This window comes from Malaclemys terrapin, chromosome 8 (assembly GCF_027887155.1).
Source record: "Malaclemys terrapin pileata isolate rMalTer1 chromosome 8, rMalTer1.hap1, whole genome shotgun sequence".
Lineage (NCBI taxonomy): Eukaryota > Metazoa > Chordata > Testudines > Emydidae > Malaclemys > Malaclemys terrapin.
This window is the reverse complement of record NC_071512.1, coordinates 79,253,042-79,276,132: the sequence shown is the minus strand read 5'-3', so window position 1 is coordinate 79,276,132 and position 23,091 is coordinate 79,253,042. Positions and strand designations below refer to the sequence as shown.

The window sequence follows — 23,091 nt, the reverse complement described above, 5'->3', positions numbered from 1 at the left end:
TCACTTGCAAATGTTCTCTCCAGCAGGGAAACAGTCAGGTCTAATTCCAGTCTTTTTCTAGTAGAAAGTATTTTTCTTTGTTTTTGTTTTTTCATTCCCGTTGAAGTGCTTGATGATCATACCAGATGCAGCTTTTCTTGTATGTAGCCTTTGGGCTTGTAATCCTTGCAGAGAAGAAAAGGGACAGATAGAAATGTAGTTCAGTACATTCAGAGAACTCCTTTCTTTAGTTGTAGAATAATAACTGGTAGAATGTTATGAAAATGCAGCTGTTTGTCATTTCCAAGCCTCTCTGAAAACAGGCCAGTTTCCTTGACTTGTGTAAAGTATGGAGTTAGACTAGTAACAGTGTAACTGTTACAGTTCTCCAATATGTTTTGACTACAAGATTAAATAGAGATCTTTAGTAGACTTGCTGTGTACTTCTACTGCGTGTTAAATTATTTCTCAACTAGGAAATGGATTTTGGTAGCTCTTGCCCCCTGCTGCCCAACCTTCTGTTCAGACTTCATAACTTTAATAAATCTATACAAAATAAGGGGTTACAGTTTTTATAGGGCAAAGATGCCACTCTGAATATCACTTTCAAGTTAGCAATAGGACAATAAGCTAAAGTCTGTAACTGGAAATTATGTAATTTGAGTGGAAATGAACAAAAGGTCCCTGAAAGAAAGACGTTTTATTTTGAGTAATTTGTATGTAATTTTTTTAAAATGTAGTAGTGGTATTTACAGTATGTACATGCTTACTACTAAGAGTCTACGGCAGAGTTGGGCAAACTTTTTGTCCCGAGGGCCACATCTGGGAATAGAAATTGTATGGCGGGCCATGAATGCTCACAAAATTGGGGTTGGGGTGCGGGAGGGGGTGAGGGCTCTGGGGTGGGGCCAGAAATGAGGCGTTCAGGGTGTGGGTGGGGCCTCTGGAGTGAGGTGTGCATGGGAGGTGAGGGCTCTGAGGTGGGGCTGGGGATGAGACGTTTGGGGTATAGGAGGGTGCTCTTGGCTGGAACTGAGGGGTTTGGGGAGGGGAATCAGGGCTGGGGCAGGGGGTTGGGGTGTGGGAAGGGGTGCAGGCTCTGGCTGGGGTGCGGGTTCTGGGGTGGGGTGGAGGATGAGGGGTTTGCGGTGCAGGAGGATGCTCAGGGCTGGGATTGAGGGATTTGGAGGGTGGGATGGGGATCAGGGCTGGGACCGGGGGTTGGGGCGTGAGGAGAGGCTCAGAGGTGCAGGCTCTGGGCAGCGCTTACCTCAAGCAGCTCCCGGAAGCAGCAGCATGTCCGTTCTCCGGCTCCTACGTGAAGGCGTGGCCAGGCAGCTGTGTGTGCTGCCCTGTCCGCAGGCACCACCCCTGTAGCTCTCATGGGAGCGCTGGAGGGGGCCATTGGAGCGCGGTCATGCCGCTGCTTCTGGGAGCTGCGTGGAGCGGCCCCCAACCCTGCTCCCCAGCTGGAGCACTGGAGGGGGGCCATGCTGCAGCTTCTGAGAGCCGCATGGAGCGGCCCCTGACCCTGTGTGCTGGCTGGAGTGGAGCCATTTGGCTGCTTCTGTGAGCCGCATGAAGCGGCCCCCGACCCTGCTCCCCGGATGGAGCGCTGGAGCAGGGCAAGCTCCAGATCCCGCTCCCCAGTGGGAGGGCAAGGACCTGCTTAAAACAGCTGGTGGGCGGATCCAGCCCATGGATCGTAGTTTGCCCACCCCAGTCTAAGGGAAAGAATGTACAATGAATATTGAGCATACTTCATTTACTTACTGCAAGGGTAATCAGTTATTTTTGTCATGGTCCATATTTCTTGGTCACGGTATAGTCAAGGTTCAGACTCTGGAGAAACATTTTTCACACCAATAATGATGATAAGTAAATAAAAAATGTTGTGGTCCATTCAAAAGCATCCGGCAGTCCGGATTTGGTACATGATCTGCCTATTGACTTACTGCCTATAATGAGAGCAAGACTAAAGGCAAGGCACTACCTCAAAAGTTAAACTTCAATTGCTGGTTCATAACATGACTTTCTATCGAAAGAGTTTATACTAACCTTTCATAAACTATCAGTGTTTTAATACAAACTTGATATTGCTGATACCCAAGTTGTGTGACATTTTTGAAACATCCCTGTGGCAGAACAATACTTTAATTAAATGGTTGTCACAATGTTACATATACAAAAAAGTGAATATGAATAGAGGCAAAACTGAATTTATTTAGAAATACTAGAAATATTTATTAGAAACTTTGTAGCAGAACTGCATAGTAGAGAACAGTGACATTTTTTATGGAAAACCCCAGAGTGGAACGAATCCTGTGTCTTCTGTATTTTCTACACTACTAGTAGTAATATATAATATGTACCAATATATGTAAATCTAGCTGTCAATACAGGAAGCTTACAATATTAACAAGGAAATCAAAATGAAGTTTAAATTTATTATTCTGTCAACTCTGCAAAATATAGAAAAGAACCATCGTATCAGAATGGACAACTTTGTGAAAGTTATATAATTTATTTTTACAGTGGCATGGATTAGTTTTATATCCCCTTTTCCTATCATTTTATATTATTCACTTAAACTGTGGTTTATTAGATTTCTACTTTTTTTCTGGAAAAATTGCATATCCAAATTTTGAATTTACCACTCTTCTTATTTAAAATAAGATTTAATGAGCTGTATTAAATCATGTACAATAAAGTTTTTTGTTTGAGATGGTTCCAGTATAAGGCACTTAACTGTAGTTCACAACAGGAGTGCACAGTTGCACTCACGTTTCTTTAATTCACTGGCACATTTTTTATCTGCAAGTAACATCTAAAACTACAGTAATTGATATGGGTTAGGAGAATTTATTTTCACTTTTACTTTATGTATTTGACAGAACTTTGCCTAGTCGGTTTTCCCTAGGTAGTCAAGACAGTCTCCTTTTGTTCATGTGGGTCTTTTGGCAAGAAAACTTGGGAGCAGGTGTACTAGCTGAAACTGTTTCTAACTCATTTTTGTGACATTGACAGCTATTGGGTTGAAGGTCCCATACAGTGACCACTCTAAATGTCTCATTCAGTTTCCACTGTAATTTCATTCAGTCTTTAAAGATCATTTTTAAAGCCTTGTGTTTTCACGAGATACATTTCACTGTATTTTAGTCACGTTAGCTTGGGATTCTGCTATGGGGGGGCGGGGTGATAAGCACCTGAAGAATGTGGCTTCCAGTGCATATGCTGGTGATCTGGAATTTCCCAGTAACAAAATCTACAACTTTGTTGTCTCTGCCAGTAACATCATTACAAGCAGCGGTAAAATATTTTATATCTATGCTAATGGAGAGTATTAAGAAAATGTTAAAAGAATGCATAGAACCAACTGATCTTATAGTAAAGATTCAAAGCATTACCTAAATCAGGTATAGTCTAAGTATTTGCTAGAATTCTGTAATTAGAAGGTAATGTTTAGTTGTTGGACAGTACTTCATTCTTGGCAAAATATGATGAGCATGATAAGGCGAAAACATTCACAAGTAGCTGACAGTACAGTTTACTAGGAACTGATGCAGCAGTTACTGTAGCAAATATGCTTGTTTCAAAATGAACTTGACCTACAAAGAGAGATTTTGCTAACTTTGACATATTAACTGGACATTTCTTATGTAACAAACACAAGGTTTGACTGTATATCTGATTAAATTGATTTTTTTTTTAAAGAAATTAAACTTAACATTTGTTTTGGCTTCCATATGTAAGTAGGAAAATAGATTTCAGTTGGTACCTTAATTTTCTATATCTGTCTTCAGTAAAATACAAAAAAAGTTGAGTACTGGATTGTTTACAGAATTATTAATGAAATATGGAAAAATCTTGCACTTGTCTCTAGGTTGCTGGTTCAGATTTGCCAAGGTCAGAAATACAGATCAGTAGCTGTTGAATGAAAATATGTTAAATGAGTTTGGTGGTCTGTCAGATTTGTTCATAATAGGTTCTGTTTGGCATCCTTGTTGGCTTATCAGATGACACTGCCAAAGTCATGGAAAATAAACTACCTTTTTACCCCTACAGACAGTCCCTTCATGTCACACAATTCAGATACTTCTATAGGAGTGATGGGGTGAGGAAGAATAATCACCTAGGTATAAATCAAGTATTCAAACTCTTTCCTGTTGTGCTACATAAACAGTAGTAGTAATTTTGAGAAAAAGAGAGGAATTACTAAAAGCCTATGCAAAACCTGGTTTTATGACATTCTGTAGCTTACATATATAACATCATCTATTTCACAACTTAAACAAATATGTTTAAAAAAACCAACCCCTCCCTTCCAAATACTTACCATCTGCATCGTAAGCCATCCACATATGCTCCCCTTTTCAGCTTCACAGGGAAGAAGTTATTACAAATAAGGTTTTGTGTGTAGTGTTCTGTTTTCTAATTGTAAATTTGACAATTTGTACAAGAAGTGTTGTCTATTTCAGACTACTGGTGCTTCCTTGAGAGTGGTGAAGCTTAACAGAAGCCATATCATTAAGAAGTTGTTACACAGTTGGATAATGAAAATACTTATGCATGTGAATAGCTTTACTCATGCATATTAAATTGTATTTATATGAGTAAAGTTACTGATGAGCTAATTGTGTATAGGACCTGCTCCTTAGAGGTACAGGGCTTTGATTTTGCTCTTGAAACCTCTTTCATTGATATTCTAGAATATATTTAGATAATTAAATTTCATATTCATTCAAAATTTTGCCCCAAACAACTATTAGCACTTACCCTTAGTTTGTTCTTTTGAGTTATGTCTACACTGGCAACTGAATGACCAATCTTTTGTCTTTCAGAGGTGTTAAAAACATACACGAAAGACAAAAGTTTTGCCGATGACAAGCGCCGGTGTGAACAGCACTGTGTTGGCTGACAACGCTAACGCTGCTTGTTGCGGATGGAAGTTTTTTGTGAGCAGGAGAGCTGACAAACAGCGGCTACACTGCACGCCTTTTGCAACGTGGTTGTAGTGAGACAGTCCTGTTGCTAAAAGCTGCGTAGTGTAGACATAGCCTAAGTATATTCTTGGCAGCGGTTTTTTAATTTAACTGAGTGGCAAAGAATTAGGACCTAACTCCACCATTACTACAGGCCATAACCTAGTATGATGAGGAGTCCCGTTTTCTTCAAATTGGGCTGCTGAAGTTAGTAAATTATTCACGTTTTTTCAGATTGGGTCTTAAATGTGAACAAGTATATTTATCTAAATAACAACTTTATTTGTAAACGTCTTTTTCTGGAGTATACCTATGGACCTGAGCAGAATAAAGAAAAAAAATGTGTTTTATGTTTTTTTTTCATAGAAATTTGATTTTGATGAAGTCTTCCAGCCAGCCCTGTTACCTGATTTACTAATCAGATACTATATTGCCAGCAATCTTTCCAGGCTAAACTTCACAAAAGAAACCTTTCATAAGTCATTTTAAATGTTTACCTCAAAATGGAAATAAGTTAAAAGGATATTACCAAGTTAATTTAGACAGAAGTGTGTTTTTATTGTTTGAAATGGCACTGAACATTATCATAACAGAATGTACAGGGAAAGTGATATACACAATGTGCCATTCAGTTAACTGAAATGATTATTTTTCTCTGGCAGTTAAATTCTCATGTTTGTGTTTGTTTTTTTCCACACCTCAACATGGGAGAAAAACACTTAGAAATGAATGTGATTTGGGGGGAATGGCAAGGGTATCAATGACGTGTGTAGTGCCTGAAAATAATTAACTTATTTTTGAAATAAGTTTTACAATTTTTTGAGTACTACTATAAAATTATTTTTGTCTTAAATGAAATGGAATACTTAGTATCTATGTTTTGGATTAGAGCACTGGGCTGGAGCTCAGGAGACCATGGTTCTATTCCTGGCCCTTCCACTGACCAGCTGGAGCTGGGTGATCTTGGGCAGTCACTTCATCTCTCTGTGCCTCAGTTGGGATGGGGATAACGAAACTGACCTCCTTTATTAAGCACTTTGCGATGCACAGTTGAAAAGCACTATATAAGAACTAAATATTATTTATTATTCAAACTTAGTTAAAATAGTTGGGTGAATTTTAAAACTGCACAAGAATCCTAGTTACTCTTTTGAATAGTGTACTACTTTCAGAAATTAAACTATAAAAGATTACCCTCAAATAACTTCTTCGTCTCAGTTGTTCCTACAGAACAAAAAAGCCCTCACAGGTAAGGCTAAAATTGTCCTTGACCATCCTTTTGTGTCATAGGTATTGAAGTACCTGTAGAGTTGCCCAGTACTTCTCAGATCCTTGAATACTGTCCCCATAACATGGGTTTAGGGAAGAATTCCAGCTCTGATTCTAAATTTCTCTGTTTGTGTGGGTTTAAGATACACTTTAATTGTAATTGTTTTTAACATTTCATTCTCTTCAAACATTTTTAAAAGCTGGAAAAATTCTTAATGGGACAAAAATAATCCTTAAATATGTAGTTTTATTGATGTGTTAATTTTGAGTCAGCTTTTGAACTGCTGTCCTGTCAGCTGATCTATAATAATTTTTGGCTACCTTTTCTTTTACTCAGCGGCAGTTGGTGCTTCTTGTGTCGTTGGATCCAAGACTGTTGCTTTAACTTTTGTTCAGCATCCAGTTGCATGCTGATGGGCAATAACAACATAGATATGTATTCACAACATGCGTAATAGCTCCTCCATCTGAGCAGTTTTGTATATTGTGAGATTGGGTATCCATTATGGTAGAATTCAAAATACCCTAGTAGAATTCCTTATAAAAGCTAATTGTACATGCACTTCATGTTGGGGGTGAGATGGCTCAAGGGATTAATAGTGGGATAGGCAATCTCCTCTCTAAATCCCCAGTTCAGCAGAGCATATAAATACATGGGTAAGTGCTTTAATGAGTGGGGATGAACTGCTGAATCTGGGCCTAAAACATCATTTCACATCTGGCTCAGGTTCATAGTGACCAAGCATTGTGGACTTTATACTGTGGTCTCAGTCTAATTTTTCCCCATCACCAAAACCACTGTTGCACTTGGCACTAGTTGGTTGTTTCATTGCTCTTCTTAGCTAAGGTGCCAGTGATTGAATGAGAATACAGACTAAACTGGACTTTCACCTCTAGGGATGTTTCCTGCAGAACATGAATGAGACATTTGAATAGTGTGTTGAAGCTTTAATAAGCACAGGCAGTAGTATACTACTTTTGGGAATAGTGGGCTTAGTTTCTAGTGCAGTTGAGCTAACTTCTTTCATAAGCATTACATTAACTTTTTAAAAATAATTCCTAGGTTGAGGTTTATATTAATTTCATATGCCTGATTTTATAACACTTTGAATAAGTGATTAAAAACTGCTTTATTGCAGCATAAGAAGTTGAGGCTTCATAAAGCCAACAAAACACTTGGAAAAACATGCTGTAGGAGCTCAGGGGGTATAGACTGGCAGGGACATGTAGCAGATGACTTACAAGTTTCATTTCCTTGAATCGGTGATTGAAAAAATTAATAAAATTTAAGATTGAGAATTTTGCATACACAAAGGTCAGGGAACTTAAATAAGCTTCTCACAGACCACTTATCTCTTCTGCCTTTAACATATAGTAACACCATCCAATAACCATACAAATATGATTAAAGTATGTTAGTATTTGTGATCAAAACTATATTAAAGTGTTTTTTAAGGGGAATAGATTTGTTGTATTTTTCATACCCATGAGCATGGGTATCTTAACATGTTTTGATTTCTTTTAAGTGTAACTTGTACTCTGAATTTCTTGTGTTTATAATGTTTACAATAATTAATAACTTTGCTTAGGTGCAACCTAATTTCTTCAAATATGGCCAAACTCCAGATGGATAGTTAATTTGGTTTATATACACTACGTATATTTATTAGGAGCAGGATGAGAACATCATCTACATACACATTAATTTGTGTGGGTCTTCTAAGCAGCAACAGGTAAGAGAAAAAGTTTAAAAAGAAAGTATGGTGTAAAACAAAATAAAACTGGCATGGGAACTGAGGAGAAGGTTATTTATCCCTTTTAAATGACTGGATTTCAAGTTGGAGTCCATTGAACAATGTGTCATTCAAGAAGTCCCTAAATAAATCTTTTTTTTTTTTTTTAAATAGTATGAGAAGAATATCTTCTGTTACTGATGAAGATGCTGCTTTATTGAGTGTATACATTTAGACACTCATTTTCCTCATGTTTATGGCTAGGACTCTACCAAATTTATGGTCCATTTTGATCAATTTCACCATCATAGGATTTTTAAAATAGTAAATTTAATTATTTCAGCTATCTAAATCTGAAATTTGACCCCAAAAGGAGTTGTGTGTGGGGTCTAAAGGTTAGTGTGTGTGTGTGTGGGGGGGGGGGGGAGTCAGTGCTGCAACTCCCCTAAAATAACCTTATCACCCCCCCTGCAATTTCCTTTTGGGAAGGACCCCCAATTTGAGAAATGCCGGTCTCCGCCATGAAATCTGTATAGTATAGGGTAAAAGCACACAAAAGACTGGGGGAGACCAGCTTTCACAGTCCATGATGCATTTTTCATGGCTATGAATTTGGTAGTGCCCTATTTATGGCAGATGAAGATACGTCCTTGCACAACTCCCCTGAGCATGGGTTGTGCCAGTTAGTATGAGAGGAGTGTTATTTAATCTTTGTCTGTCTTAATTACGTTGATAAAGTTAGATGCATGTTCTTATGCCTTGCATTAAGGCCATATGTACACTAGCAGATGTAGATGTAGTTTGTTAAAGCAAAACTGTGCTTTTGCCTGCATAGCTAATTCCAGCCTCCTCTTTCCACTGGGTGAAGTAGGATAAACTGTTTGCCAATATATAACTGAGTCTACACTAAGGGCTTTTGCCACACAGGGTACGTCTTCGATTTATCCGGATCGAGATATTGCGTCTCGTTAAGACGCGATATATCGATCCCCAAACACGCTCACCGTTGACTCCGGAACTCCACCAGAGCGAGCGGCGATAGCGCACTCGACGGGGAAGCCGCAGCCGTCTATCCCACGCCGTCTGGACCCCAGGTAATTCGATCCAAGATACTTCGACTTCAGCTACGCGAAGTTGCGTATCTTGGATCGATTTCCTCCCCCCAGTGTAGACCAGCCCACAGCTGTCGGTCAGGGATAACACCTCTTCACACTCTCTACTGACTTGGTTATGCTGGCAGAAATTTGTAGTGTATATATGGACTAATTAGCTAAAATTATCCCTTTTGCCTGAAGTCCTGTGGTATGTGTGTGTTTTTTGTTTTTGGTTTAGAAATATGAGTTTCCTTTACTGTAGATTCTGTTTCTTGGAGATAGACAAACTGTTTACCTAATGTCTGAATAAGTACAAATCTGAGGATATGGTGGCTGCAGCTGGAAAATATGGATCTAATTAATGGCTGCTGTTCGTACTTCTATAGTTTACTGAAGTTTGTACAATAAACTAATGATCCTATTGAAGATTATTTTTAAACCATTTTCTTTGTGAAGAGGTGGTAACAAGGATTATAGATTTCAAATTATGAGTGAACCTTATTTTCTGTGTTGCAGTAACAGTGTTTTTCCTGTTAAAGTTGAAAGGTATTTCTTTTGATAACTCTCTGGCAGCATTTTTTTGGGTGACATGAAAAAGAGTAAAAAGAACAGGAGTACTTGTGGCACCTTAGAGACTAACAAATTTATTTGAGCATAAGCTTTCATGGGCTACATAGAATGCATAGAATGGAACATATAGTGAGGAGATATATATATACACATACAGAGAACATGAAAAGGTGGGAGTTGTCCTACCAACTCTAAGAGGCTAATTAATCAAGAGAAAAAAACTTTTGTAGTGATAATCAAAATAGCCCATTACAGACAGTTTGACAAGAGGTATGAGAATACTTAACATGGGGAAATAGATTCAATGTGTGTAATGGCTCAGCCGTTCGCAGTCTCTATTCAAGCCTAAATTGATAGTGTCTAATTTGCATATTAATTCAAGTTGAGCAGTTTCTCGTTGGAGTAACTGAAACTTAGGTCTAGAGCAGTAAGAGAGGAATTAGTAATATGTGCATAATCAGGTATACGTGCTTGCATATCATGGCTTCAGAACTGATCACAGAAGAGTTGTGGAATCTATCTATTAGCATTACAGAAGTGTTTGCAACTGTACCAGGTTGGAAAGAGTTACTTTTAATTTGGATTATAAATCAATTACACAAAAGTAATAGGTGGCAGAATTAATAAGTGTAGGGCAATGAACCCAAAAATATTGTTCCAACCCTCTAAATATAAGTGCTGATATACCTGTTTAGATGAGATTTATGGAAGTTGATATTCAGAAGTTTTAAAAAGGTTATGTTTTGCACACTGCCTTTATAGGCATAAGAGAACTACATGTATATGAACATTCCAAATGCATATATTACATCCCTGCTGTGTGCTTGTTTGTTAAATTACCAAAGGAAGTCGGTACTTAAACTAATGTGACAGATATTTGCCTGAGGTGGAAAGATATTTCTGGACTAAGTGGTTCAGATAACGCCTCCACATGCAAACAGGCACAAAGGTATATTGAGGGGTAGGGTGGAGGAATGAAATCTATCAGATCAATAGGCAATTTCTCATTTTAAGGTGTAGTTGTATTCTTGTGTAAATACTACAAAGAATCAAGTAAGACAGACCTGAATAAATACAATTGTGTAAATCGTCTATGGGAGTTGTTTGAGAAAGTTACTATTATGTACAAATATTGATAGAGATAATATAGCTCAGATCTTTCAGAAAGTTCCATGTCACAAGTTTCTGTAGGTATGGAAATATAAGGGTATACAAACAATCTTAACTGTGCTGTATACTGACACAATTTAAAAAAAAAAATCCTCTGATCTACCATTCTACATAAAATTGTGTGGCTGTTGCATAGTGTCACAACAGGTCAGGTAAGGTTGTATGTTTGTTATAACTATGCATTTCTTTACTTTAATATGTGTGGATTGATTTTAATTTGAATGTTAACTCTCTGAATTTCCTAGGTTTATGCTTGGGTTTTGGGATTATAAAACCTACCTGCAACTTTTATACCCAATATTGCGCATATATACTCAACCTTAACTCCTTTTTAACGTAGTCTTTGATTATAAAATAGAAGTCCCAGTAATTATGCAGACTTTTATCGAAGGCAACTTGCCACATTTTTTTGGGAAAAACAGTGAGAAATTGAAAGTAGATACCTTCTATTTTGCCTGTATCTAAAATTATTAAGTTATGTGAGAAGATCTTTAGCACATCAAAACAAAGCTTTGTAGTTCCACAGGAATTGTAGTAATATTATGGGGTAGTTCTTGCTTACTGTGACCCTTGTATTATAGTTTAAAGTTAACCTATGATTTTTCAGTTTAAAAGCGAATTTTTTTCCCCCCAAAGTGTTCTAAAATCCCCATGCATATATAGATTGTCTTGAAAATTTCTGGGCTTTAGTGGGGCCCAGGGTAGGTTTTTTGTTGTAAACTTGGGATCATTTTATCTAAGGGTTACAGAGAGAGAGAGCCCGGGGGAGGGGGAAAAAGCCTTGTCAGTAAACTTTTCCATTATTATTTTTTGTTTTTGCTTGTACCTATGGCTCAAACTATTGCACTGATTTCCCCCTCCCCCAATCCCTCATCCCCAAGTGATCTCTGATTGGCTTTGATCACCGCTAGCATCTAGCAGAGGGTATTTTAAAAGTTTGGGGTTCATTCTAGCTCTTCAAACTGGCACCTCTGGGATAAACACTACGATGATTTGCACATATGCCCTGAAGACTACTGCTCTGTGGCGAGTAACAGTGCATAGCGGCATGCCTGATATCAGTCAATGGATAGCTATAGGGACAATACTAAAGAATCTGAACAACAGCCACATGCTGTGAGTTCAAGTCCTGTCCTTGGCAGATTTCTGAGACTATTCAGAGCCCCTCAAAACAAAACGCAAAATGAAGAATCTAGTTCTGTGAAAAGAGGTAATATTTCCTTATCTCACCTATTTGGATCTCTTGCATAGCACACACCGGGGAAAAAAGAGGTTCCTGAAAAACTCTAGCTGCAGTTGCACATCCTTCAGATGGCAAGTCTAGTAATTTGCTACACTTAACACAGTGAGGGCCTGAGTGTTTGAAGAAGCATGATGGCGTAGTGTAGAATTGTGTTGGATACAACACAGAAAATAGTAGGCTTTCTTAAGAAGTCAAGCTTCGCATAGTCCCAGTGTCTATAGCCAGTGACCGAGGGACAGAGTTAAATTTATATGGGTATGATATGGTGTGGGAGACATTACAGTAATTCTGTTTTTTCAGGTTTTCATAGGTTTGTGTTAAAACCATCTTCCACATTCTGGAAAGGCATTGAGGTAGCACTGGGCAACATTAAAACTGTGTTAGTGAAACATTTTGGCAGTGAATTTTACGTCATTGAGTGAAAGGAAAGCTGACTTGATGAGTGCGCTGTTGAAGGTGCACAATAAATAGAACATCAAACTTTTGGAGATGGAAAGAGCTCCTGTTGCCAAACTTCAGGATGGACATTTAGGACCCAAGAACTCTTTCAGTGTAGACCTTTAAAGTATGTGGAGGGTTTTCCTTACAGGCCTGACTGTTCTTGTAATTTGGGTAGCACTGTTGTCCAATACAGATCATAAAGTTGAAGTATCTGAGCTAATAAGTGGTAAAACATTTTCATCATATTTATCAGTTACTGAATAACAAATATTTTAAATGGTTCTTCACTGAAGAAAGCAAACAATCCTGGGTTTCATGTCTACAATATTATAGTATGCTCAGTGGTGGCATGAGTGATTGTATAAGGTACTTATTAGACCTTCCTTGGACAACTGTGTACAGTACTGGTTGTCATGCTTTAGATGCTTAGCCTGGCCAAAACTCCATAGCATATTGGTACAGAAATGCCTTGTTAGTTTCAAGTAAATCTGTTTATTTAAATATTGTTTTTAAGTTTTTGTTTTATTGGCTTCTATTTGGCAAAATATTGGCTTTCTTCCCCCACGCTATGGCCCCAGTCAATCCTGGATCCTTTTTACTTGTCATGATTGTTATCAGTGATGCCATTAGAGTTTTGCGAGTAGGATTTCTTGATTTACGGTCTCTGTTGGCTAGAATGTGGCTTTTCGGTAAGCAGAGCAAAATGATGCTCAGTGTTTTTCATGTCCCACAGTTCTTTACAAACATAATCTGCATAGCATCCCCACAAAGTGGTAACATTAACCCCAATTTACAGATGAAGAAACTAAATCACATGGAATATTGGTGGTCAATGAGATAAAAAATCCTTGATCCCATCCCTGTGCTCTCACCCCTAGGTGACATCAACTCTCCAAGCCAATGCAGAAGGTAGGTTTTTTCTTTCTCAGCAAAAGTAATAGATTATTTTAAAAAGTTTTGATAAGATGTGTGGGCTAAATACTAAGGTCACACCCCTTCCCCAAGTTAATGTTAAATTGCTGATGCTCATAATTTATAATGTGTATCACACATTATAAGATAAAAGTAGTTTATCACTGGTTTAGTTTTTATAAACCTGATAATATCAAGAAGTTGCCTAGAAAACTTAAAGAAAATTGTAAATTTTCAGTCTGGCCTTTGCTTATGGTTTTAGAAGCACCATATTTAAAACAATCAATAGCCTTTGAAGTTCTAAAAATGTTTTTTCCTTTGACCTGTTTCAGTGAAAGATTTCTCTATAGATTTAGTGTGTGTAAGGTATGACAACATTATTATTTCCTAGTGATGCTGGATCTCAGCTAGATAATAGAAGGAAAAGGCTGAGTAAATTGGGCAAATTTCCTTTAGAAAAGAGAGTTATATTCTAGAGTTGTGAGGATACATTAACTGATATAAGATGCTGGTGACTACCAACCTTAAATACATGAAGGTGTGTGTAGTGGGGAGGTGGGGAAATGCATTAAATTACAGATTCTAGATAAAGTTTTTAGAAAGAAAGGAATTTGGAAAAAGGCAAGGGATATGTTTCAGTCAAATAGTTTATATACTTATTATTTTATTACTTGACATATATAATTACTGAATGATGTTTAGATCAGCAGTGGTTTTAGAGATGTTCTCAAGTTAGCGGCAGCACTAGAAAAGTAAAAAGTACTGTAAATTGTACATGCCTGACTACTGCTGTAGTGTTCTTGAACTGCTGCCCATTTAGGACTCTGCAGCCTCCTTTAATGGAGACATGTTTTCTTCAATATTTGAGTATTATTGCTAATAAGCTAATATGAAGTTAATGTTTTTAATCAAAGAATGATCACTTTTAACACTTTGCAGTTTCAGAATGATTAAAACTTTACTTGTAATCAGAATTCGTCAAGAAGATGCTTTCTTCATTTTTATTCCTGACACTATTCATTAAATTAATCAAACGTGACCAGTCCTGGCATCCTGAGTGTCTTTCAGGAAGAGATGGAAGGTTACAGTTTTGGAGCTGTTTTTAAAACATACGATACTACTTAATATTAAAACAAAACAAGGTTTATTCCAAAGTTTTGCTGATTACCATATAGTCTTATTGGGAAAAGAAAAATTGTATGTAAGTGAAGAGCAAAGATGCATAGCCAATTCAAGCCCATAAACAGCGTGCCAAATATTTGGCATAAATCATTTTAACTGCTTCCTTGATGAGTATAGAAAAACTTTTAAATAAATAAATAAGGGATCATATTTGAACTAAATCATGTTTGGGGAATTATATAATCTGAGTCCCAATTTCCCCCATATAGTATTTCCACTCCAACATATAAGGCTCTTCTTCATGCCAAACATTTGTGGAGAAGGACGGCCAGGTGCCACTTAATACTGCCCCTATAATCAACTAAGGGGTTTGCTACATAGTGACAGAGGCTCGTCCCTCGGAGGCTGGATCATAATGCATTCTCAGTACACCAGTTCTGGAGAAGAGGACCAAACTGGAAATCTAATCCCAACTGTGGCAATATACTGCGCTTCTGCCTCAGTATCATGGAGCAAAGCAATCTAACTAAAAGACACAGCATACTGTAAGATCTTGTGGTTGGTATTCTATTACCAACCATCACAGTAGTATTTGAACACCTTCCATGTAAAATCAAGAACAGTGGCAAAGTCTCTAGTGAACTGTATGGAGTATCTGGTGGTTCTTCTCCGCTCTGACTGAAGGAGGATTTTTGTAAATTTGTTGCAAAGATTTTTATTTTTTTAAGAGATTGGTTAAAAGGGGTGTCAGTGTTGTAAGAATCATCTTAATCTGGAGGAAAGCCTTTTTGAAGGAGGAATGTTTTGTGGCATTTCTAAAGTTGGTCAGAATCTGGATTTGCCTAATTTCTTCTGGAAGTTCATTCCGTACTTAGATTCCCTTACTCGAAAATGTTCTGTCTCCAATTGTCATGCAGTTCATGCTGGGTTTTGATCTACATTGGCCCTTAGAGAGAGTAACTGTTTTGGCCGTTCATAGATTAAAAAATCATTTTTTTTTTTAATATTGCTGGGGCTTGATCCGTTAATTGCTTTGCAGATTAAGGCCTTCAGTTTACATTGGAAACTGACTTGGAGCCAGTGGTGGGACTGGGAGCATAGACTTGATGTGCTGCAGTATCCTAGACAACAGAGGAGGCGGACAGCCACATTTTATACTAGCACTTTGTGCACTGTCTTTACATTCAATTTTGGATACAATGAATTACAGTAGTCCAGTTTGGAGTTGACAAATACATGGATCTCTGTGGCCAGGTCCTCTTCCAGGAGAAGGGGTGAAGTTTCTTAGTGAGCTGGAGGTACAAGAAGGTGTTTTTCGATAGATACCACCTGGTCATCCAGTTTGAATGAGTCAGACAGAATCCCATGGCTCTTTCCCACTTCGATGAATGGGGTTTGTTCATTTGAAGGGCGTCGGACAATGTCCTTGCTAGTTCTTCAAAGTATTCTCTCCCCCAGCCCTCCCTTTCCACCCAGCATCAACTTTGGTCTTGTCTGGGTTCAGCTTGAGTTAGCTGTTTTTCATCCAAGAGCTGGCCTTTAGTTGGCATGATGACATCTTAGTTAATGACAGGCGTGGCAACAGTAAAGAGTGAGAGCTAATTGAGTGTCATCAGCGTATTATTGACAGCTGAGCTTTTGGCATAACTATCTTTATGCCGCAGCCTACTCCAGTGGGCCAGACCGGGCAGCGCGGCTGCAGCATGTTCCAGTGGTCTCAGACAGATTTTGATGAAAAGGGGAGATGGTATGAATATCGGTGGGTCTCAGCAGATGAAGGCCTGTGGAGAAGAGGAGCAGCTAGTTATCACCACTCTGAGCTCTGCTGAAGAAGAGTGACTGCAGCTACTGTTATGCTGTGTCATTTTCTCCTGTTATGTCAAGTAGGCAAGTTAGCAGTATCTGTTGGTTTTACTTTGTTAAAAGCTGCAAGAAATCCAACAGTATGAGCATGGGGACCTTGCCTGTGTCTGTGGTCATAAGGAAGTGGTCTCTTAGTGCCACTGGGGATGTGTGTGTGTTGTGATCTGGTCTGAATCCTGATTGTAAATCATCCACGATGTTGGCTAACATTGCATGAGGGTTCAAGGTCATTTCTGTTATCCTGGTGGGATGGAGGTGAGGCTCTGACTTTTGCCTGGATGAGGTGGTGGTTAAACTAGAAGATATGTCTCCCGTGTCCATTTCTAAGCTGACTATAAGATTCAGCATACATCCTGCTGAATGTGTGGGTCTGGAGATTCTCTGGGAAAATCTCCTGGTTTCTACATGGGCCATGAGCAAAAATACTGTTGTATCCTTTTTATATGGAAGTTCAGATCAGAGAATACTGGGAATCTGAGGGATTCTGTCACCGTAGTGGGCAGTGCTCTGTCAGTTTCTTGGAGGAACTGAGAGTTTTCTATCTTGAGGTCTATATGCTGCTAGGAGTCCTATGCTCCTCCTTGTTCTTCACCTCACAGAACATATGGGATGCACTCCAATATGTGTTTCTGGGTGGAGAATTTTCTGCATCGGGGTATTAGGAGAGCAGTAATGCTAATCTCTCTTCCCCCACCCCACCTCCCCCATTTTAGGGTCTGTATTGGCTTATGATCTAGAAAGTATCCTCTGGGTACTAGCTGTGCTAGGGCAGGATTAGAAGTGGCATTGAACCAGATCTCAGTGACACAAGCAACATTAATTGCTTCATCCAAATTAAATCAGGAAGTATTTCTTCACACAACGCACAGTCAACCTGTGGAATTTTCTGCCAGAAGATGTGAAGGCCAAGATTATGACAGGGTTCAAAAAAGAACTAGATAAGTTAATGGAGGATAGGTCCATCAATAGCTATTAGCCAGGATGGGCAAGGGTGCAAAACCATGGTCTGAAGTGTCCCTACCCTCTGTTTGCCAGAAGCTGAGAATGGGTGACGGGATGGATCACTTGGTGATTACCTGTTCTGTTCTTTCCCTATGAAGCACCTGGTGTTGGCCACTGTTGGAAGACAGGATATTAGGCTAGATGGACCATTGGTCTGATTCAGTATGGCCATTATTTGTAAAATAGGTATCTGTCATTGTCAAATAATTTGTTCTCTGATTATCTTGCATTCAGAGGCTGGAGTGCAGCTATTGTCATCTTGTGTTTCTTAGTGGTTTTGCTGATTAAGCAATTGACTCCAAGTGCCTAGCTTTTTGATTTATCCTAGTGTGTGGTGATGATGGAAGATGTCACCTCAACTCAGTGGCAATAAGGATTTAGCAGGTGAGGGGTAACTGAGTTTCAGAACCTTTGAGGATGCTGCTGTTCCAGTTTTCCAGATCCTGAGGCTTGGTAGTGCTGTACTGTAGTCCAGAAGGTTTGAAGTAATGTTCCTTAAATGGGTGGTAAACCATGCCTCCACTGCTGCTATCATGGTAACACTGCTATTTATACTCTCAATGAGAGCTAGCGCAAATATATATACATGAGCATGAGTAGACACAAAGACTATGCAATGAGGCTAACTGTGGTAGTCATTAGGTGGCTACTTTAGTTAGTTCATTGGCTATTTGGGACCAAGTTGCCCCCTTACTGGTCAGACACTCAAGGTTGTGATTGCTCTGGGGCAGTGGCTGAAATTGGGAGAGATTTTATTAAAGTGCACAAGCAAGAAGTGGGTCAGGAAGTGACATACCTGAAGGCTGCAGTTCAGACCAGTTTCAGATGCCTGTAGAAAGATGATGTCTTCTGCCAACTGTTCCCAATTTTCAGAAAAGTCAATTCTCCATCCTCATTTCAGGTCCCTGAGAGCCTTCTACAAGGGGTTTAGTTGGTAAGGGGCAAGAAAGTGGTAGTACACTCTGAGGCTCGTCTCATTTTTGACAACAAAATGAGACACCACTCACAGTAAATTGTTCAGGTTTTCATATAACTGTCTCTCTTTTTAGGTGGTTTGAGTGAAGTAGTTAACAATATTGTATGATCCTTAGGCTTATCACCTTTTTGAGATTAACTGGAAAGTTCGTACTTAAAGTTTTTTGAGGTTATCTGTAGACTAGATTCAGGCAGACACAGTTGGTTCAAATAGTTAGTAACATAATTAAACAAAATCAAAACTTAGTGGGAGCTGCTGGGTGTCCAGCTTCCTAGAAAATCAAGCTGTTAAGGAACTTTCATGCCCCCAAGATGGTGCCTCCATAGAAAAGTACCAGGTCACCAAGTCAGGTCAGGCAATTGAATGAGACCAAGGTTAACCTCCAGTTTTGAAGGAGTGTATGCACCAAAGTAATTGAGCTCCTGTAATGGGATCTACAACCCACATACTGAGCACATATCGGGGGCAGGAGAGTTCCTCCTGTTTACAAGCAATGCGGCAGGAACCCACAGCTGCAACCAGTAGAGAAAACAGGACCTGCTATAAAGTGGAGAGTATAGAGAAGGAAAGGGAGGCAAAAAAGATTGGGATAGAAAAGGGGCAACAGCGCTGCTTCAGACTGCCTCCAAGAAAACAGCCAGGAGACTGCAAGCCCTAAAATTGAAGGTTTGATAGACTTAATTGAAGGTGAGGGTCCAGGAACTGACCCAAGTGAGAACAAACTAAGAAGGGTGTCAGGAGAAACTGAAAAAAGAACAGGAGTACTTGTGGTACCTTAGAGACTAACAAATTTATTAGAGCATAAGCGTTCGTGGGCTACTGCCCACTTCTTCGGATTTTCCAGCAGAGTCTGGAGAGCCTCACAATCAACTCTAAAATGTCAGGGTTCCATTGTGAGAGCAATTAGAAGGACAATTTAAGGAGTATAATGCAGGCGAGCACAGATATAAGGGCTTTTAAAAACACAAAAAGCATTAAACCCCCCTCTCCACCCCCCCCCCCAAAAAAAAACCCTGGGAAGCAGGTTATTTGTACTTTCAAGTCTAAATCTATTATTACAGGCTCTGTGTAATTCATCCAGTGGAGTCTGTTTCTTCAGATTTCTTATCCCCTAATGCCCTTTTTGTAGTAGACATAGTCTTTGTTCATGTAGGGTCTGAGAGGGTGTCCGTAGTTTTCAGATGTCCCTATTTAGATTTTTATAAGAGCACAGTTGTCCTGAGTACTGTTCTTTCATTGACAAGTTCACTATTAACATTTATTAGAATCAGGAAATAGTCTTCCCTTCTGTTGCTCTTCTTAGATGTTAGAAGAGCTAGGACTTCTTTACATAAAAATGGGAGTTAGGAGTCAGAGTGGTGTTCACTTCTCTGAAAGAGCCAAAAAAAGAGATAAAGACCACAGAAATATGCTCCAAATATACATTCTGATTCATCAGCAATGTTCTGGGAAGATCTTGTCAAATAGTATTGTTTCTGGTAGAGTGCATCTTCTATCTCTTGAGCTGAAGCATTACTCCCATAGAGTACTGTAGAATGGGGGTGTGATTCTCCATATATTTTTACTAGACATGGAGTTAGATGTCTATACCTCTGCAAACAGAATATTTGCTAAAACAGCTTTAGCCTTAGCTCTTGAAAAGTAATCTTCCTTGACAGTGGTGGGAGAAATATGGGAGGCTTTGCCTCCCCACCCCAGTAGCTGGGAAGGAAGGCAGCAGTAGCTTTCTCAGCTGGTCGGGGTGTTGAGTGAATTTTTGCCTCTTAAAAGGTCATTTCAGATACACAGCTCTCAGACAAAGCTACCCATGATAGATAGAGCACACAAAGAGTACTGGGATAATGCCTTAGTGCAAATCCCTTTCCCATAATTAGTGTGTATAAGAGCACTGTTTTCAACAGTATGTTGCCACTGAACTTGACTGAGGAACTCACCTGTCTTTTATTGGTCGCTATTAGCTATCTGGCAAATTTTTCAAGCCCTGGTATAAAACTGTCCTAGAAAGCGCAAATGTAATTCCTTAACTGAGATCAACGATGTAGCCAGTTGGCCCATTGCCTCATAAAACAGAATTGTTGGTTTTTATCACTGATATGTATTGCCACATTTATAATGGCTTAAAATAGTTGGCTGCTAAACATGATGGCATAATTAGAGTGGAATGTAGACGCTCAACTCTTTTGCTGGTTTTGTACTTGGCTAAAAATAACTCAGTTAAAATATAGTAATGCATCACTTTTGCAAACTAGAATTTGCTATAAACAAAGTAGATTTTGAACATACCTATAATACATAACAAAAATAGAGCTTTGTATACTGGGGATAATTCAGATTTCTATTAAGCCACTGGTGTATTAGTTTATTTTAGTTTCAGTTACTTACCATCGTCATGACATTTGGGTAGATTAATAGGAGATCTCTTGTCTTTTAGTTGAGGCTTCCATTTACATAATTTCAATGGCTTGTGATTTTTTTTTAATGAGATGAAATATAGTATAGAAAAACTCCATTTGTACAGACTTTGTAATAATTAGGTCAATTATCAAATCATAGCATCACCCTTAGGTAGTTTAGCTAATGTGTAACATTAAACAATGATCATCCATAGATTTTTGGGGCTGTTCCCTTCTAATACTGGATTCCCATTTTATAGGTGCATTATTAACCCCTCTGTAAAAATATGTGCATGGGTAAAATGGAAAATCCTTGTCCTAATTAAGAGGAGCCTAATTTCAATTTAACTCATACAAAAAAGTAAGTTATCAAGAAAACTCTCATGTTTTTGATGGGCGAGCTCATCAGTCAATTTTAATGGTTTTTAGAACTTTCATCTCCTCCTGCTTAATGAGTCAAGTTACCATTACAAGCAGAAATTTAAAATACCGTATATACTCGATCATAAGTCCACCCCCCCCCTCCAAGATAGATAAGTAAAAATGGAAAATTGTTATAACCTGTTCATAAGCTGACGCTATAATTCAGGGGTCAGCAAACTTTGGCTCCTGGGCCATCAGGATAAGCCAGTGGTGGGCCGAGATGGTTTGTTTACCTCAAGCATCCACAGGCACGGAAGTAAACCTAAGTAAACAAAGTGTCCCAGTGTGCCAGCTGCTTACCCTGACGGGCCGGGACAGCAACTGGTGGGAAAATTTTTTGGGGGGGAGAAGCTGGGAGTCAGGGGAGTAACCTCTGTGACCACCCCCCACATGACCCCACCCCTAGCCCGGGACCCCCATACTCCCCCCCATTCCATCCCTTCCCAGCTTACCTGGGGAGGGCGTCTCTATCCTGGCTGGAGCTGCTCCGGCAGGCTGGGCAGCGCGGCCGCAGCTTACTCTGGTGGGCCAGACCGGGCAGCGCGGCTACAGCATGTTCCAGTGGGCTGGGCTGGGCTGGGCAGCACGGCAGAGCTGCAGCTGCTTCAGAGGCTGGGGGGAGAGCAGCGTGGCCAGTTTTAAGCTTGTGGATGGAGTTCTCTGGGATTTCCACTGCTAAGGGGGTGTGCTGAATCAGATGTCTATAACATGCCCGTTACCACAGTATCTAACTGTATTCCATGCCCATGTCCCCTTTCCAGATACAGCTACTTGCTGTTTAGGCTATTATAGCACATAAAAACATAAGAATGGCCATACTGAGTCAGACCAAAGGTCCATCCAGCTCAGTATCCTGTCTACCAACAGTGACCAATGCCAGGTGCCCCAGAGGGAGTGAACCTAACAGGTAATGATCAAGTGATCTCTCTCCTGCCATCCATCTCCACCCTCTGACAAACAGAGGCTAGGGACACCATTCCTTACCCATCCTGGCTAATAGCCATTAATGGACTTAACCTCCATGAATTTATCTAGTTCTCTTTTAAACCCTGTTCTAGTCCTAGCCTTCACAACCTCCTCAGGCAAGGAGTTCCACACGTTGACTGTGCGCTGAGTGAAGAAGAACAGGAGTACTTGTGGCACCTTAGAGATTAACAAATTTATTTGAGCATAAGCTTTGTGGGCTACATCCCACTTCTTCGGATGCATAGAATGGAACATATATTGAGGAGATATATATATATATATATATATACACACACACACACACATACAGAGAGCATGAACAGGTGGGAGTTGTCTTATCAACTCTGAGAGGCCAATTAAGTAAGAGAAAAAAAACTTTTGAAGTGATAGCCCAGTACAGACAGGTTGATAAGAAGCGTGAGAGTACTTACATGGGGAGATAGATTCAATGTTTGTAATGGCTCAGCCATTCCCAGGCTTTATTCAAACCTAAATTGATTGTGTCTAATTTGTAAAATAGCCACCCGCAGGTCTGTCATTGAATGACCAGGCAGGTTAAAGAGTTCTCCCACTGGTTTTTGAGTATTATGATTCCTGATGTCAGATTTGTGTCCATTGATGAAGAACTTCCTTTTATTTGTTTTATACCTGCTGTCCATTAACTTCATTTGGTAGCCCCTAGTTCTTATATTATGGAAATAAGTAGGTAACTTTTCCTTATTCACTTTCTCCACACCACTCATGATTTTATATAGCCCCCTGCTGACTCCTACCCCCAGGAGAGGGGGCCATTTTTTTGCAGGTTCCACATCCCACTTTTAGGCCATCTGCCTTGAGGGTACTGCCCTGGTTTAATGCTAGCCAAAACTGGAGCAACCCAGGGATGAACAGGCCAAATGTATGGAGTTAATGCTGGGATAGAAGCTGGAGATGGAAGTTTAGATGTTAATGTA

General features: G+C 39.4%; 1 protein-coding gene across 1 annotated transcript in view; it reads left to right on the top strand.

Moving 5' to 3' along the window:
- The window catches only part of PKN2 (protein kinase N2), a 116,534-nt gene that overhangs the window by 1,090 nt on the left and 92,353 nt on the right, over positions 1 to 23,091 (top strand). The window lies entirely within an intron of this gene.